This window comes from Chrysochloris asiatica, unplaced genomic scaffold (assembly GCF_000296735.1).
Source record: "Chrysochloris asiatica unplaced genomic scaffold, ChrAsi1.0 scaffold00242, whole genome shotgun sequence".
In the NCBI taxonomy this organism is placed as follows: Eukaryota; Metazoa; Chordata; class Mammalia; order Afrosoricida; family Chrysochloridae; genus Chrysochloris; species Chrysochloris asiatica.
The window spans coordinates 2,641,603-2,659,379 of NW_006408760.1; the positions used below are offsets into that span (position 1 = coordinate 2,641,603).

A 17,777-nucleotide genomic window follows, 5' to 3' on the forward strand; every position below is an offset into this window, starting at 1 on the left:
CCTCCGCTCCTAGCCTGGAGAATTAATCACTCCCTTCCTTGTTACAAAACGTCTACCTTTGCATTTCCAACCCTCACAATCCATCCTGGTAAGCATTATTCACTACAGTATCACGAGTTACCCATCTGTATTTCTTTTCATCAGCTCCACTCAGACAGATTGAATTGTACCCACTGGAGATTCTGCCTTCCTCCATGCTCCCTAGCACTAGGTTCCCTCTTGAAAGCTTGTAAGCCAGTCACTTCTTGCCTTTGTAGTACCCCCTCCACATTTGAGTATCCAATGTCCAAGTTGCCCATCTCCGTCCACTCTCTGTGTGGAGGGGGTGGGAATGTTTCTTGCTGTAAGGATTTGTTCCTTCTTTTGAGTTGCTGTTCCATGAGTGCTGCACACACAATTCAAAATGGCCACATGACTGGGTTGGGGCAGTAAAGTAGGCTGGAAGGTGGGTGGCACATGATCCAGAGCATAACACGTTGTATTTCATCCGCATCACAGCTTCAGGGGACGGCAGACAGTGAGTGAATATCAGTACTCTTTCAGTGCAGCGTGAGGGGCTTCTGAACATCTGGGTGGTGCCATGGCGGGTGGGGGTCAGGGGGCAGCTGATGGGCTGTGCTGGCTGCTCGGGGTCCAGCTCATTTTTTCTTCACCTCACCTTTCTTGGGCTCTTCTTTCAGTTTGTAATTGGTCAGTGCAGCCTTGATGGCATCCTCAGCCTGCATGGAGCAGAGCAGCTTCACGGGTCAGGGAAGGGGTGGGTGGCGGCAGAGCTCCTTGGCACTGTCGGTGTTTTTGATGGTCAATGCTTCTTCACCCATTTTCCATTTCACCCACTCAGTGGATAATGAGCTGAATGAGATCGCAGAACCACAGCCAAATGTTTTAAACTGGGCGTCTACAATGTTCCTCTTGTCATCCACTTGGATCTGCAATTTCATTACATCACCACAAGCTGGAGCCCCCACCAATCCAGTTCCAACATTTTTAGATGTCTTGTTGAGGGATTCCACGTTTCTGGGATTTTCATAAGGATCTACAACTTTCTTGTGATAGAGCCGAGCCGGGACTGACAACTCCTGAGTGGGCAGGCGTGGGCTTCAGAGCAACAGGGGCGACACCACCTGCCACAGACTGCCTGCTCCAACCATTGCCATCTTGATGTCTCCCCATTGCCTTCTTGCCTGCATGGTTTCTGCTGAGAAGTCAGAGGATAATCTGATTTGCTTGCCTTTGTAGGTAACACTTCTCTTTTCTGTGGCTGCTTTAGGATTCTCTCCTTGTCTTTGATTTTGGAGAGCTTGATTATGATTAAAAATCTTGGCGATTTTCTTTTGAGGTCTATCCTTCTTGGGGTTCGTTCAGCTTCTTGAATATTTATCTTCTCATCCTTCAAGATGTTAGGAAAATTTTCTTCCAGAAGCTCTTCAGCTGTCTCCTCTGTGGACTTCTGTTAATCATCTTGTTCCAGAATGCCAGTAATTCTTAAGTTATTCCTCTTCATGTTATCCAGAATGAATCATAGACTGTCTTCTGATTTTTTAATCCTTTTTATCTGCTTGCTCTTCTATCTTAGCAGTATTGAGGAATTTGTCTTCCAGTTCGCTGGTCTGGCTTCCATCTCTTCAATTCTCCTCCTTTGCCCTTTCAGTTGTCCATTTCTGATATTTTATTATTAATCATCTGGACCTCTTTTTGCAGGTTTAGAATTGTTTCCAAAGTTATATCTATCCTGTTTGATTGCTCCTGTAGCACTTTCCTGACTTCTTATTTTCCTCGACCCCTCTGTGGAGCATTTGAATTTGTCTCCATATCATCTTCTGAATTCCTTCTCAGGCAGATCCAAAGCCTGCTCTTGTTCTAGTGGGGAGTCTATGTCTGTCTCCACCTCATTTGTCTCAGTTATTCTTTTCTGGTTTTGGTCATGTGCTGAGATCTTTTGTTATTTTTGTCTTGGACATTTTTAGTAATTAGGTGGAGCTTTAATGATTAAATGAATGTATGTTGCTGTGTTGTTAAGCTTACTGAGTGTCTCCTGGTGGATGTGATCTGGAGATAGGCTTCCCTTTTCACATGTAATGCCTAGCAACTGGTATTGGCTCAGATGGTGGGATATTATGGGGTATGCTTTTGTAGCACAATTTCTGTCTCTTCTTGGGTAAGGTAGCAGAGAAAGCTGCCACCCCTAGGAAAAATGTGAGACCAAAAGCACCAAAAACAGAAACAATATGAAAGCAGAGACAAAAACCACCACTCCAAAACAAGAATAGAACTGTAGCTGACTGTCCAGTAGCCTTTGCTGTGCTGGTCAGTGTGCGTACACTGTAGAAACCTCCAGTGGTCGGTGGGGGTATCCTCTTGCTTAGGCCCCTCCTCTAGTCACTACTATGGAGGCGCACCAGATAGATATTGAGAAATTAATGGAAGAAAGATTGTCACCTATATTTATCTCTAAAGGTCAGTTAGGTATCTGCGCCTGTACAGTGTATTTCTCAAAATAGCTGTGCCCTTATATATAATAGTTGCTCTTGGCTCTTGCCTTTTATATTGAGGTTTTTTACAAGTTACACATACATTTTGGCTATATGGCCAGGCCTGCTTTTTTCTTGCTAGATAAGTCAGGTATCTACTAGGATGTTTTGACTAGTGTGGTTGTGTAGTAATAGGTTTTAAGATCAGGACCTGAGAGGCCTCCTGTTTTGTTCTTCTTTTTTAAGGAATGCATTACTTATGCAGAGTCTCTATAAAGAGAATCTATAAACAGTAAGTAAGCCTTTCTATATGAAGTTGGTGATTAGTTTTTCCATCTCTTTAAGGAATTTTGTTGGAACCTAGCTTGGGATTGCAGTATATTGATAGATTGTTTGGGGTAATGTGGACAATTTTGCAACATGAAGTCTTCTATCTACAATATAGGAGCTCTGGTAGTGTAGAGGTTATGAGTTGGGTGTGATCTTCTTTATTCATTGTCCAGTTTTCACAGGCATATGAAGCTATTGATAATACCATGGCTTGGGTTAGGTACACCTTCGTCCTCAGACTGGTATCTTTCTGCTTGAACACTTTAGACCTAACACAGTACCTCATTTGATTTCTTAACTACTCTTTCCATGATTGTTGATGGTTGATCCGAGCAAAATGAAGTCTTTGACAAGTTCAATTTTTTCTCCATTTATTTTGCTGTTGTTTACTGGTCCTGTGGTGAGGATTTTGTTTTCTTTACATTGAGGTGTAGCCCATACCAAAGGCTGTGGTCTGTGATCTTCATCAGTAAATATTTCAAGTCCTCTTCAATGTCAGCAAGCAAGGTTATTTTGTATCATCTGCATATCGCATGTTAGTGAGTCATCCTCCAATCCTAATGCTGCATTCTTCTTCAGGTAATCCAGCTTCTAGAATTATTTGCTCAGTATGCAGATGAATAAGTATGGTGAAAGAAAATAACCCTGGTGCACACCTTTCCTTACTTTAAACCATTCAGTGCTCCATTTTTCTGTTCTAACAACTGCTTCTTGGTATATGTACAGGTTGCTCATGAGCACAATGAAGTGTTCTGAAATACTCATTCTCTGCAACATTCATTGTACATAGCTTGTCATGATCCACACAATCGAAAGCGTTTGCATTGTCAGTAGAGCACAGGTAAATATCTTTCTGGTATTCTCTGCTTTCAGCCAAGATCCATCTGGTGTCAGCAATGATATTCCTCATTCTACATCCTCATCTGAATCTGGCTTGAACCTCTGGCAGGTCCCTGTCAATGTAATGTTGCAGCTGTTTTTAAAATACATTTAGCAAAATTTTAGTTGAATGTGATATTAATAATAATATCCAATGATTTGCACATTTGTTGGGTCACCTCACTTTCTAATAGGCACAAATATGGATCTCTTTCAGTCAGTAGGTCAGGAAACTGTCTTCTGAATTCGTAGGCATAGATGAGTGAGTGCCTCCAGTGCTGCATCAGGAAGTTGATTTAAAAATACTTTTGCAAGGAGTGGGGAAACTACAACTTTGCTCTCTCTTTTTCTGTTTCACTCTGCAGTTATTCAAAGTCACTGTATTTTCTTCTAACAGTAGATCCTTTAAGATTGAAAATAAGAAGATTTGGCATAAGTAGTGAAGTAGTCCCTGCCAACCCCTACTGTCTTCGGGTTGCTGACATCAATCTTGAGGAAGTTGTTGGGCTTCCTATAGGCATCATTCAGGTTCTGCAGCTTGGTGATCAGCTGTTGGGTGTTGGCCACCTCAGCCATGGACTCCCTCCACCCCTCCATGTTCTGTGTTTCACTAGTCTCTATAAGTGGCTGGACAGCGACCATTTCTTTTTGTTACAGTGACTCTTTATTCTTCCCATCTTATTTTGATGCTTTCTGCATCATTCAGTATTGTGCCCATAGATTCCTTCAGTATAGCAAGTTGAAGCTTGAATTTTTTTCTTCAGTTCTTTTAGCTTGAGAAATTCTGAGCATGCTCTTCCCTTTTGGTTTTCTGACTCCTTATCTTTGTACATTTCATTATAATATTTGATTTTGTCTTCTCAAGATGACCTTTGAAGTTTTCTGTTGAGCTGTTTTACCTCCTTTCTTGCATTTGCTTCAACATCTCTACACTGGAGAGCAAGTTTCAGAGTTTTTTCTTACATCCATTTTGATCTTTTCCTTCTTTCTTGTCTTCTTAATGAGCTTTTGCTTTTTTCCTGTTTGATGTTTTTGATGGCATCCCACAATTCTTCTTGTCTTCAATCTAATGTATCATATCAGACATGGTGGCTGACACCCAAAAGTTGATCACCAGGCTGCAGAATCTGAATAATGCCAATGGGACTTGTTTAAATGTTCTTCAGCTTCAGCCTGAACTTGCATAGGAGCAGTAGATGGTCTGTTCCACAATTGGGCCCTTCCCTTGTTTTGGCTGATTATATGGAGATTTTCTACTGTCTCTTGCCAGTGATGCAGTCAGTTTGGTTTCTGTGTATTTCATTTGGTGAGGTCCATGTGTATAGTCATCTTTTATGTTTAAGAAAGGTGTTTGCAATGAAGAAGTCATTGGTCTTGCAAATTTCTATCATGTGATCTCCAGCATCGTTTCTGTCACCAAGGCCCTATTTTCCAACTACTGTTCTTCTTTGTTTCCAATCTTTGTATTCCAATTGCCAGTAATTATTAATACATTTTGATTGCATGTTTGATCAATTTCAGACTGAAGAAGTTGGTAGAATTCCGTAGTTTCATCATTACTGGTTTTAGTGGTGGGTGTGCAAATTTGAATAATAGTGGTATTAACTGGTCTTCCTTGTAGGTGTATGGATATCATCCTATCACAGAGAGTGTTGTGCTGCTAAATAGATCTTGAAATATTCTTTCTGATGATGAATGTGACACCATTCCTCTGCACTTCGTCATTCCTGGCATAGTAAACCATGTGATTGTCAGATTCAAAATGGCCAATACCAGTCCATTTCAGCTCACTAATGCCTAGTATATCAATGTTTATGTGTTTCATTTCTCTTTGGACAACTTCCAATTTTCCTAGATTCATACTTATTACAGTCCATGTTCCAATTATCAGTGGATGTGTACAGCTGTTTCTGCCCAGTTTGAGTTGGTTCCCATTAGCAAATCAAGGTCCTGAAAGCTTTACTGCATTTGCATCATCATGGTCAACTCTACTTTGAGGAGCAGGTTTTCCTCAGTTGTGTTTTGATTGCCTTACACCTGAGGGGCTCTTCTTCTGGCACAATGTCTAGCAATATTCTGGTGCTCTTCATCATGGTTCAGTATTCAATAGTCTGGTGCTATCCGATAGTGTTCCATTCCTATTCATAAGGTCTTCAGTTACTAAATATTCAGAAGTAGTCTGTCCCTCCTCCTTTCTAGTCTGTCTTAACTTGGAAGCTCTGCTGAAACCTGTCTACCATGGGTGACCCTGCTATTATTTAAAATACCTGTGGCATATCTTCTGGAATCACATCAACACGCAAGACAAACTGACAAACTCATCTTTCATGAGAGATAATAGCCTATAATTTTCTTTCTTTTTTTAAGTTTGACAACCTAGTAATTTTATTAAAATGATAGTTTTACTGTAACAATGGCAACTGAATTTATTTGCAGCTGTGTTTAAGTAGTGTCAAAGTTTGAACTCTCTTTTTTCTTTTTTTTTTCTTAAATGTTTTATTGTGAATTATGCGATAGTTTACATGGGAGAACATTAGTTTTACATTCATTCTATTGTATATCGTCTAATTGCCATGGTTACAATCCCCTCCATGCAATCCTTCCTCCGTACCCCTCAGGTCTTCAGCACACAGTCGCTCTCCCTCTCTGGATCTAAAGTCTCCAGCTGCTCCATCGCTCCACGTCATCATCTCTGGCTCCATTTCAGGCATCACTGCTTCTCTGGGTAGGGTCCCGCTCTCTGCTCTTCTCCCTTGATGGTCCTAGGGACCTCCGCTCCTAGACTGAAAAGTTAATCACTCCCCTCCTTGCTATAAAACATCTACCTTTACATTTCTGACCTTCACCTTCAGTCCTGATAACAATTATTCACTACTGTATCACAAGAGACCCATCTGCATTTCATTGCACCAGCCCCGCCTAGTCAGATTGAATACTACTCACTGGAGATTCTACCTTCCTCCAGACCCTCTGGATCTAGGTTCCCTCTTGAAAGCTTGTAAGCCAGTCACTTCTTGCCTTTGTAGCCCCTCTCCCCATTTTGGGTAGTCAATGTCCAAGTTTCCCATCCCTGTCTACTCTTGTGTGTGGAGGGGATGAGGATGATTCTTGCTGTAAGGACTTGTTCCCTCTTTTGAGCTACTGCTTCCATAGGTGTAGGTTATAATTTTCTTTTTTAATGATGCCATTGCTTGATTTGGTACCAGGGTTATGCTTGCTTCATAAAATGAATTTGAGAGTTTTCCATCCTTTTCTATATTCTGGAATAACTTGAATAGAATTGGTGTCAGCTCTTCTCTGAATGGTAGAATTTACCAGTAGAATTTTCTGGGTATGAAGTAATTTTTGTTGGGAGTCTTTTAATGACTTAATTTCTTCTTTTGTTATATATCTGTTAAAGTGTTCTACTTTAGTTTGTGGTAGTTTAGATAGATAATATATTTCAAGAAATTTGTCCAATTCTTCTAGATTTGCAAATTTATTGGGTGTACAATTGTTCATAATATTCTGTTATCCTTTTTGTTTCTGTTGATACTATTGTGACGTCACCCTATCATTTCTTTTTGTGGTGTTTTCATTTTCTTTTCTTTTGTTAGATTTTCCAGTGGTTTGTTTACCTTATTACTTCTTTCAAGAACCAACTTCTTATCTTACGGATACTTTCTATTATTATTTATCTGACTCCAGAGCTAGCATTTTTCTTCATCTCCAGATTCTGTCTATTCTTGCTTAAGTAGAGATTGGGATATATACAGCCAAGGGGAAAGGTTGAGGAGACTAGAAACTTTTAAGTCCATTTCTTGAATGCAAAGTACTGTAATCTTTCACCTTTGAATGCAAACAAAATCTGAACTCATCAGAGTTGATCTTGTCAGCTTTTCAATTACCTAGAAGCAACAGTTTTATGGATTCAGACTCTTTACTGGTGAACAAAGCCCATGTGACATGTCACCTTTGTAAAAGCATCTGTGCTAAGTCCAAAGATCAGATGCATAATTATTTCTGATGGTGGCTATGGAGATTGACCATACGCCGACTGATTTTTTTAAATGTTTTATTGTGAGTTACGTGATAGTTTATATGGGGGAATATTAGCTTTACACTCATCCTATTATGTATGGTTACATTGCCATGGTTACAATCCTCTCCATGCACCATCAACCTGCAAATGGTACACCCTGCAAGCCTGTCCCCGGCTATCACACCGGCTGATTTTTTAACTAAGGAGTTTTCTGAGGACCCAGACTTGAAGGAATCATTTGATGGCATGATATTATTTTTCCATTAAGTAAAAGGATTTAATTTGCTGATATTCTTTCTAAATCACACCTAACACTGTTGTTGTTAAGTGTCGTCAAGTCAATTTCCACACATAGTGATCTTGTGTAGGGTTTCTGAGGAGTGACTGCTAGGTTTAAACTATCGATCTTGTAGTTTGCAGTGCCTACGCAATAGCTACCATTTATGAGTACCTGCTATATGTCAGAATATGTTTTTGTATATATTCTGTTTTAATCTTATGCTTTTGTATATACTCTGTTTTAATCTTAAAAAACAATCTTTTGATGCAGATACTTTCCAATTTTAGAGAAGAGAAAACGGAGGCTTGACAATTATTTCCTCATGGTCGAATACTTAACAAAGTGACAGCTAGGATACACAACCTGGTTTAATTCAACTTTTTCCTTAAAGAGTTAAAAATTAAGAGTAATTTTCAGAATATTATATTAATATAATAGTCAATATATTGTTTAATTTGTAGTAACACTTTGTGTCTAACAACCACTAAGTACTGATAGGAGAGGAATGAGATCTGAAAGAAGCAGGCAGATAATCATTTTGGTAATGTTCTGGTTCTTAAGTTGGGTGGCAAGTTTGCACATAGATATTTTCCTATGTATCTAAGTTATAAAAACATTTAAAGGACTTTTAGAACTTCTACATCATGGCTGAGAGCAGAGAATAACAGAATGGTGTTTATCTGTATTTTATTAACTATGCAAAGGCATTTAGCTGTGTGGATCATAACAAATTATGGATACCATAGTGATGAATGGGAGTTCCAGAAGACTTAATTGTGTTCATGTGGAACATGTACATAGACTGAGAGGCAGCTACTTGAACAGAACAAGGGGATACTGTGTGGTTTAAAATCAAGAAAGGTGTATGTTTGGGTTGTATATGTTCACTGTACTTATTCAGTGAGCTGAGCAAATAATCTGAGAAGCTGAACCATATAAAGAAGAACACAGCATGAGGATTGAAGGAAAACTCATTAACAACCTGTAATATACAGATGATACATACGATACAACAGCCTTCAGTATGCATTATACCTCAACATAAAACAAAATTCCTCACAACTGGACTAATAAGGTAATGATAAACAGAACAAAGATTGACGTTCTCAAGGATTTGCTTTTACTTGAATACACAGTCAAAACCCATGCAAATAATAGTTAAGAAATCAACCAGTGCATTGCATTGGGCAAATCTGTTGCAAAAGATCTTTTTAAAAGTGTTGTTAAAAAGCAAAAATAACAGTTTGAACACTAAGGTGTGCCTGGCCTAAGCCATGGTATTTTTAATCATCTCACATACATGTGAAAACTAGACAACAAATAAGACAGACAAATAAATAATCAATTTCTTTATTATTATGGTATTAGTGAAGAATGTTCCTTAGAAACAAGAATGGTGAATGAGACTTTCTTTATCTTACATTCTTTGGTCATGGTGTCAGGAGGGACTAATACCTGGAGAAAGGGCATCATGCTTGGTAAAGTAGGAGGTCTGTGAAAAAGATGGATTGACTTAACAAGGTGGATTGACACAATAGCTGCAGCAATGGGCTTAAGCATAGCAATAATTATGAGGATGGCACAGGACTGGGTAATGTTTCATTCTGTTGTGCATAGGATCACTATGAGTTGGAACCAGTTTGATAGTTGGTTCCTAACTACAATAACAATGACTAATAATTGTGAGCATTTCTTATGTTTATTGGCCACCTGAAAGTGTTCTTTAGTGAAGTGCCTGTTCAGTCCCTCTGCCCATTTTTAAGTTGGATTATTATTATTATTTTTTTTTCTTGTTGAGGTCTTGACGTTTTCTGTAAATTTCATATTATTCCCTTGTCTGATGTGACATTGCCAAAAAATTTTTCTCAGTCTGTGGATTCTTTCTTTACTCTTTTGGTGAGATTCTTTGATTCACATAAGTGTCTAATTTTTAGGAGTTCCAAGTCATCTAATTTGTCTTCTGTTTGTGTATTTTCAATTAGGTCTGATAGTGTATTTATGCCATTTGGTAGAGCCCCTAAGTTTGTGCCTATTTTTTCATTGTTGATCTTTTATAGTTACTAGTTTTACATTTAGGTCTTTGATCCATCTTGAATTTGTTTTCATATTTGTTGTGAGATATTGGTCCTGTTTCATTTGACTGTGAATGGATAGCCAGTTTTCCAGCACCATTTGTTAAATAGACTGTTACGTCCTCATGTAATATGTTTTGGCCCTTTGTCAAAGATCAGTTATCCATGGGTTTATGGACCAGCTCTGTTCCACTGGTCTATGTGTCTGTCATACCAGTACCAGGCTGTTTTGACTACGGTGGTTGTGTAGTAGGTTTCGAGATATTGAAGTGTGAGGCTTCTTACTTTGTTCTCCTTCTTTAGTAGTGCTTTGTCTTATCCAGGATTTCTTTCTTTGCCTTATAAAGTTGGTGATTAGTTTTTCTTTCTCTTTAAAGAATGATATCGAAATGTGTATTAGGATTGCATTATATTTGTATAGATCATTTTGGGTTGTATTCCCATTTTCATAATGCTAATTATTATTGTTGTTAAGTGTCATTGAGTCGGTTCCAACCTGTAGTGAGCCTGTATAGGTTTTCCAAAGAGCAGCTGGTGAGCTTGAACCTCTGACCTTGCAGTTCAAAGCAGCTTTTCAGTCCAGCTCATTAACCCAGAGCACAACACCAGGACTCCTCATAATGTCATAAACATGGCATATTCTTCCAATTATGTACATGTCTTTTGGTTTCTTATAGTTGTGTTTTGTGTTTATCTTGGTATAGGTCATTTGTTTATCTGGTTAGATTTGTTCCTAAGTATTTCATCTTTGGGGTGGCTATTGAAAATGGTATTGTTTTCCTGATTTCCTTTTTGGAGTTTGTTAGTGTAAAATAATTCAACTGATTTTTTTATGTTGATCTTGTACCCTGCCACTCTGCTGTATCTTCCACTGAGTTTCAATAATTTTCTTATTGAGTCTTCAGGATTTTCTCAGTACAGGATCATATCATCTGCAAATAAAGTTTTGCTACTTTGCCAATTTGGATGCCTTTGATCTCTATTTCTTGTCTTTGAGCTCTGACTAGACTTGCAGCACAGTATTGAATAGGAGCAGTGATAAAGGGCATCCGTATCCTTGTCTGGTTCCTGTTTGCAGGTGGAATGCTTCCAGTCTCTCTCCTTTGAGACTAATGCTGTTAGGTACCATCAAGTTGGTTCTGACGGCTAGAGACCTTATGCACAACAAAATGGAACACTACCTGATCATGTAACAACCTCACAATTGTTATTACATTTGAACCCATTGTTGCTGCTGCCACTGTGCCAATTCATCTCGTTGCGGGTCTTCCTCTTCTTTGCTGACCCTCCTGTTTTTGGCTGACCCTCCATTTTATCAAACATGATGTATTTCTTTAGGCACTGATCCCTCCTGATAATATATCTGAATTATGAGAGATAAAGGGTTGCCATCCTGGCTTCTAAGGAGCATTCCGGCTGTATTTCTTCCAACACAGATTTTCTTTTTTTTTTTTTAAGGTTTTTATTATGGATTGAGTGAAAGTTTTGAGGGCACATCATCCGTTTCACATTCAAACATTCATATACCTTGTTTCATTACATTGATTATAATCCCCTCCACATACAGAGTTTCTTTCTATCCTCTTTAGCTTTTTGGAGGGGGGAAAACTTTGCCTTTTTGGAATTTACAGTCTCGGCTTTTAGGGAAGGTTTTTACATTTCTCTGTGGGTATCCAGGGCTCATGTATGGAATTACTAACCAGCATAACTGAATAATCAGATAAGGGACATTTTGCTATGTCTGCTAGGTGGCTAAAGTCTGATCCTCAGAGCCTATGGTTTGGATCAACACAGATTTTTTTGTTCCTCTGGCAGCCATGACACTTTAAATATTCTTTTTCAACACCATAATTCAAATGTACCAATTCTTCTGCAGTCTTCCTGATTCGTTGTCCAGCTTTCACATGAGTGTGAGGATATTGAAAATACCATGGCTTGGGTCAGGTGAACCTAGTCCTCAAACTGACATCTTTGCTCTTGAATATTTTAAAGAGGTCTTATGCAGCAGATTTACCTAATGCAATAATACCTCATTTGATTTCTTGATTGCTGCTTCCATGAATGCTGACGGTGGATCAAATCAAAATGAAGTCTTTGACAACTTCAGTCTTTTCTCCATTTATCATGATGTTATTTATTGGTCCAGTGATGAGGATTTTTGTTTTGTTATTGTTGAGGTGCAACGCTTACTGAAGAGTATGGTCTTTGATCTTTATCAGTAAGTGTTTTTTAAATCCTCTTCGCTTCCAAGCAAGCAAGGTTATATCATCTGTAAATCACAGGTTGTTAATGAGTCTTCCTCCAATCCTAATACCATGTTCTTCTTATACTCCAGCTTCTCAGATTATTTGCTCAGCATGCAGATTGAATAAATATTGTGAGAGAATACAACCCTGGAAAACACCTTTCCTAATTTTAAACCATTCAGTGTTCTCTTGTTCTGTAGAGCAACTGCCTCTTGGTTTATGTACAGTTTCTTCATGAGCACAATTAAGTGTTCTGGAATACTCATTCTCCAGAATGTCATCCATTGCTTGTCATTATCCACACAGTTGAAAGCCTTTGCATAGTCAATAAAGCACGTGTGTAAACAAACATCTTTCTGGTATTCTCTGCTTTCAACCAAGATCTATCTGATGTTAGCAATGATTCCCTTGTTCCATGTCCTCATCTGAATCTGGCTTGAATGTCTGACAGATTCCTGTCAATGTACTGTTGGAATCTTTTTTGAATTATCTGTAACAAAATTTTACTTGCATGTGTTATAATAATGTTCGATGATTTCTGCATTCTGTTGGGTCACCTCTCTTTGGAATGGGCACAGCTATGTGTCTCTTCCAATTTCTTGGCATAGATGAGTTGAGTGCCTCTAGTGCTACATCAGTTTGTTGAAAGGTTTCAATTTGTATTTCAACAATTCCCTGAGCCTTGTTCTTTGCTAGTGCCTTCTATACACCTTGGTTCCATAGTCTGTTGATCATATGCTTCCTCTTGAAATGGTTGAGTATAGGCCATTTATTTTTGGTACACTGATTCTGTATATTCCTTCCATCTTCTTTTGAGGCTTACTGCCTCACTGAATATTTTTCCATAGAATTCTTCAGTATTGCAAGTCAAGGCTTGCAATTTTATTTCCGTTTTTTCAGTTTGAGAAATGCTGAGCATGTTCTTCCCTTTTGGTTTTCTGACTCCACATCTTTGTACATTTCATTATAAATTTCTGTTTCTTTTCAAACTACCCCTTTAATTTTTCTGTTCAGTTCTTTTACCTCCTTATTTCTTCCATTTGATTTAGCATTTGTATGCTGGAGAACAGGTTTCAGAATCTCTTCTGACATCCATTTTGGTCTTTTCCTTCTTTCTTGTCTTCTTAATGACCTTTTGCTTTCTTCCTGTGGGATGTTCTTGATGTCATCCCACGACTCTTCTTTTTTTTTTTTTTTAATGTTTTATTGTGAATTATGTAGTAGTTTAGATGGGAGAACATTAGCTTTACATTCTTCCTATCATATATTGTTTCATTGCCATGGTTACAGTTCCCTCTATGCACTATCAACCAACCAAGGGGTATACCCCGCAAGCCTCCACCTTGGTCATCAGCACACAGCCCCTTTCTCTCTCTGGGTCTAGAGCCCCCAGCTGCTCCATCTCTCCATGTCATCATCTCTGCCTCCATCTCTGGTGTCACTTTCTCTGGGTAGGGTCCCCCACTCTGCTCTTCTCCCTTGATGGTCCCAGGGCTCTCTGCTCCTGAACTGCAAAGTCAATCACTCCCCTCCTTTTGCTACAAAATGTCTACCTTTACATTTTCAACCCTCACAGTCAGTTCTGATAGCAATTACTCACTATTGAACCACAAGAGTCCTATCTCCATCTCCTTTCAGCAGCCCTGCCCAGACAGATTGGATACTACTCAGTGGAGATTCTACCTTTCCCCACACCCTCTGGATCTAGGCTCCCTCTTGAAAGCTTGTAAGCCAGTCACTTCTTGCCTTTGTATCCTCACCCCACCCACCCCCATTTGGGTCGCCAATGTCCAAGCTGCCCATCCCTGTCTACCCTGTGTATCTAGGGGGTGGTAATGATCCTCTCTGTAAAGATTTGTTTCGTCTTTTGAGCTACTGCATCCATTAGTGTAGGTCACGTTCATCAAATTGTATCAGATTACTGTTTTTTCCCCCTCTTCTCCTAGTTGAGTTTTGATCATCCAATTTTTGAAGCCAGGGCAAGTGGGTATTATCTACAAGTGTGGGTGTTCTTGTGCATATCCCCCCCACTTCTTATCAGCTGACTGCTTCACTCTCCACTCTAGTCCTCTGTGGCTATGTCATTGACTCTGGACCCAGGAGTCCCTGGGTCTTGCCATACTGCTGGTGAACCAGGTCTCCACCTGGGTTCACAGGAGTCTATTGAACGTGGTTGGACTTAGGTCACAGCTTCATTGCTGTTTTTCCTTTACTTCCCCTTATGGGTAACCAACTTAGTCACCCGTCAGAGCGCATGTCTGCTCCATGACTCTTCTTGTCTTCAATCATTAGTGTCTATTGTATCAAATCTGTTCTTGAGTTGATCTCTAAATTCAGGTGGGATGTGTTCAAGGTCATATTTGGCTCTCATGGACTTGTTTAAATTTTCTTTAGCTTCAGCCTGAGCCTGTATATGAACAATTGATGGTCTGTTCTACAATCTGCTCCTGGCCTTGCTTTGCATGATAATATGGTGTTTTTCTACCATTGAGACTAATGTTGGTCCTTGGTTTATATATATGACCTTAATTATGTTGAAGTTTTCTTCTGCTTGAACATTTTCACCAGGAATGGGTATTGGATTTTGTCAGATACCTTTTCCACATGAGTCAGTATTATATGGTTCTTTTCCTTTGTTTCATTTGTGTGGTGGGTTACATGGATTGTTTTTCTAATGTTGGACCATTCCATATGTGGCATGAATTCCACTTGGTCATGCTGTATTATTTTTTGATGTTTTTGGATTCTGTCAGCAAGGAATTTGTTGAAAATATTTATGGCTGTGTTCATAAGGGATGTTAAGTGCTTTTGAATTGGTTCCAACTCATAGCAATCCTGTATAGAGTTTCCGGCAAGCTTCTGATGAATTTGAACCATCAACCTTGTAGTTCAAAACAACCTTATGGTCCAGCGCTTATCCTGCAGTGCCACCACCAGGAATCCATTTTCATAAGGGATGTTGGTCTATAATTTTCATTTTTAGTTAACATTTTTTGCTTGGTTTCAGTATCAGTTTTATGCTCTTCATAAAATAAATTCAGAATAGTCCATCCTTTTCTATACTCTGGAATAGTTTGAGTACAACTGGTGCCAGCTCTTCTCTGAATTTTTGCTGGAATTCTCCAGTGAAGCCATCTGGTCCCAGATTTTTTTGTTGTTGTTGGGAGTTTTTAAATGACCTTTTGGATTACTTGTTTTGTTAAAGGGTCTGTTCAAATTTTCTACTTCAGTCCATGTTAGTTTAGGTAGGTAGTGTGTTTCTAGATGTTCGTCCAGTTTTTGTAGGTTTTCAAATTTGTTGGAGTGTAATATACTTTACAGCAGTGGGTTTGGTTTTGTTTGTTTGTTTGAATCCCTTCCCACACTGCTTAGTAAATGTTTTTTTATAGAAAATTTTAGGTAAAACTTACTTTAAAAAAATTAGCTATGATCCAACTAGCCAACCCAAACCACTGTTGACAGTTTGCTGTATATCTTTTCCTTACTTTTTTTTTTTTTAGATTTTAAAAGTAGGGTTTATTTTAAACATCTTGAATCTTCGATTGTATTTTTAATAGTGAATCTCTATAAACCTATCAGGAGCCCTGGTGGCACAATGGTTTGTTGTTGTTGTCAAGTGCCATTGAGTCAGTTCGGACTCACAGCGATCCTGTATAAGGTTTCTGAGGAGTAACTGGTGAGTTTGAACTGCTGACCTTGCAGTTAAAACCAACCTTGAGGTCAAGTGCTTATCCTATGACTACACACCATGACTTAAAATGCTTTCTGATGAAAATCCAAGGCCACAGCCTTCAGTATGGATTGCACCTCAATGTAAAGAAAATGAAAGCCCTCACCATGGAACCAATAAAAAACATTGTAATAAATGGAGAAAAGATTGAAATTGTCAAAGACTTCATTTTGATTTGTCTACAATCAGCACTCATGGAAGCAGCAGTCAGTAAATCAAATGACATATTGCAGTATACATATCTGTTGCACAAAACCTCTTTAATGTGTTCTAAAGAGCAAAGATAACAGTTTGAAAACTAAGGTATGCCTGAGCTAAGCCATGGCATTTTGAATCTCCTCATATCATAGCGTAGTGGTTATGAATCGGGCTGTGAACCGCAAGGTCAGCAGTTCGAAACTACCAGCGGTTCCGCGGGAGAAAGATGAGGCGTTCTGCTCCCGTAAAGATTTACAGCCTCGGAAACCCTGTGCAGGGTTGCTATGAGTTGGAACCGACTCCACAGCACGTAACAACAACAACAACAACATATCCATGTAAAAGTTCTACAATGAATAAAGCAGACTATAGAAGAATTGATGCATTTGAATTATTGTGTTGGAGAAGAATATTAAAAGTACTCTGGATTTCCAAAAAATCTTCGTTGGAAAAAGTATGATCAGAGTGCTCCTTGGAAGCCAGGATGGCGAGACTAAGTCTCTAATACTTAGGACATGTTATCAGGAGGGACTAGACCCTGGGGAAGGACATCATGCTTGGTAGAGGGTCAGTTGAAAGAGAAGAAGACCCTCAATGAAATGGACACTGTAGCAGCAGCCATGGGCTCAAATGTAATAGCAATTATGAGGATGGCGCAGAACTGGGCAGTGTTTAGTTCTGTTTTGCATAAGATCACTATGAGTCAGAACTGACTGTTGTTGTTGTTAGGTGCCATCGAGTCGGTACCGACCCATAGCAACCTTATGCACAGCAGAATGAAACACTGCCAATCCTGAGCCAACCTCACTATTGTTGCCACTCTTGAGTGCATTGATGCTTCTATTTGGCCAATCCATCTTGTTGGGGGTCTTTCTCTTTTTCTTTAACTCTCCACCTTACCAAACATGATATCCTTCTCCAGTGACTGGTCCCTTCTGACAACATGTCTGAAATATGAGAGACGAAGTTTGGCTGTCTTGGCCTCCAAGAAGCACTCTGGCTGAACTTCTGCCAAAATGGATCTGTTGGTTCTTTTAGCAGCTCGTGGCACTTTCAATATTCTCCTCCAACACCATAACTCAAAGGCATAAATTCTTCTATGGTCTTCCTAATTCACTGTCCAGCTTTTCCATGCATATGAGGTCATTGAAAATACCATGGCTTGGGTCAAGCGCCCGTTAATCCTCAAGCTGACATCTTTGCTCTTCAACACTTTAAAAAGGTCTTGTGCAGCAGATTTGCCTAATGCAATATGTCATCTGATCTCTTGACTACTGTTTCCGCGAATGTTGATAGTTGATCCAAGAAAAATGAAATCCTTGACAACTTCGATCTTTTCTCCATTGATAAGAATGTTGTTTATTGGTCTAGTGGTGAGGATTTTTGTTTTCTTGACATTGAGATGTAATCCATACCGAACGCTGTGCTCTTTTTTCTTCATCAGTAAATGTTTCAAGTCCTCTTCACTTTCAGCAAGCAAGGTTGTATCATCTGCATATTGCAGGTTGTTAATGACTGGAGGGCACCTAATAACAACAACCTTACTTGAG

The 17,777-nt window shown here is 39.2% G+C and overlaps 1 protein-coding gene and 1 pseudogene across 1 annotated transcript in view; one reads left to right on the forward strand and one right to left on the reverse strand.

The window, feature by feature from the left end:
• Window positions 1-17,777, forward strand: part of UIMC1 (ubiquitin interaction motif containing 1) — a 112,845-nt gene that overhangs the window by 72,564 nt on the left and 22,504 nt on the right. The window lies entirely within an intron of this gene.
• LOC102838417 lies at window positions 639-1,157 on the reverse strand (annotated as a pseudogene).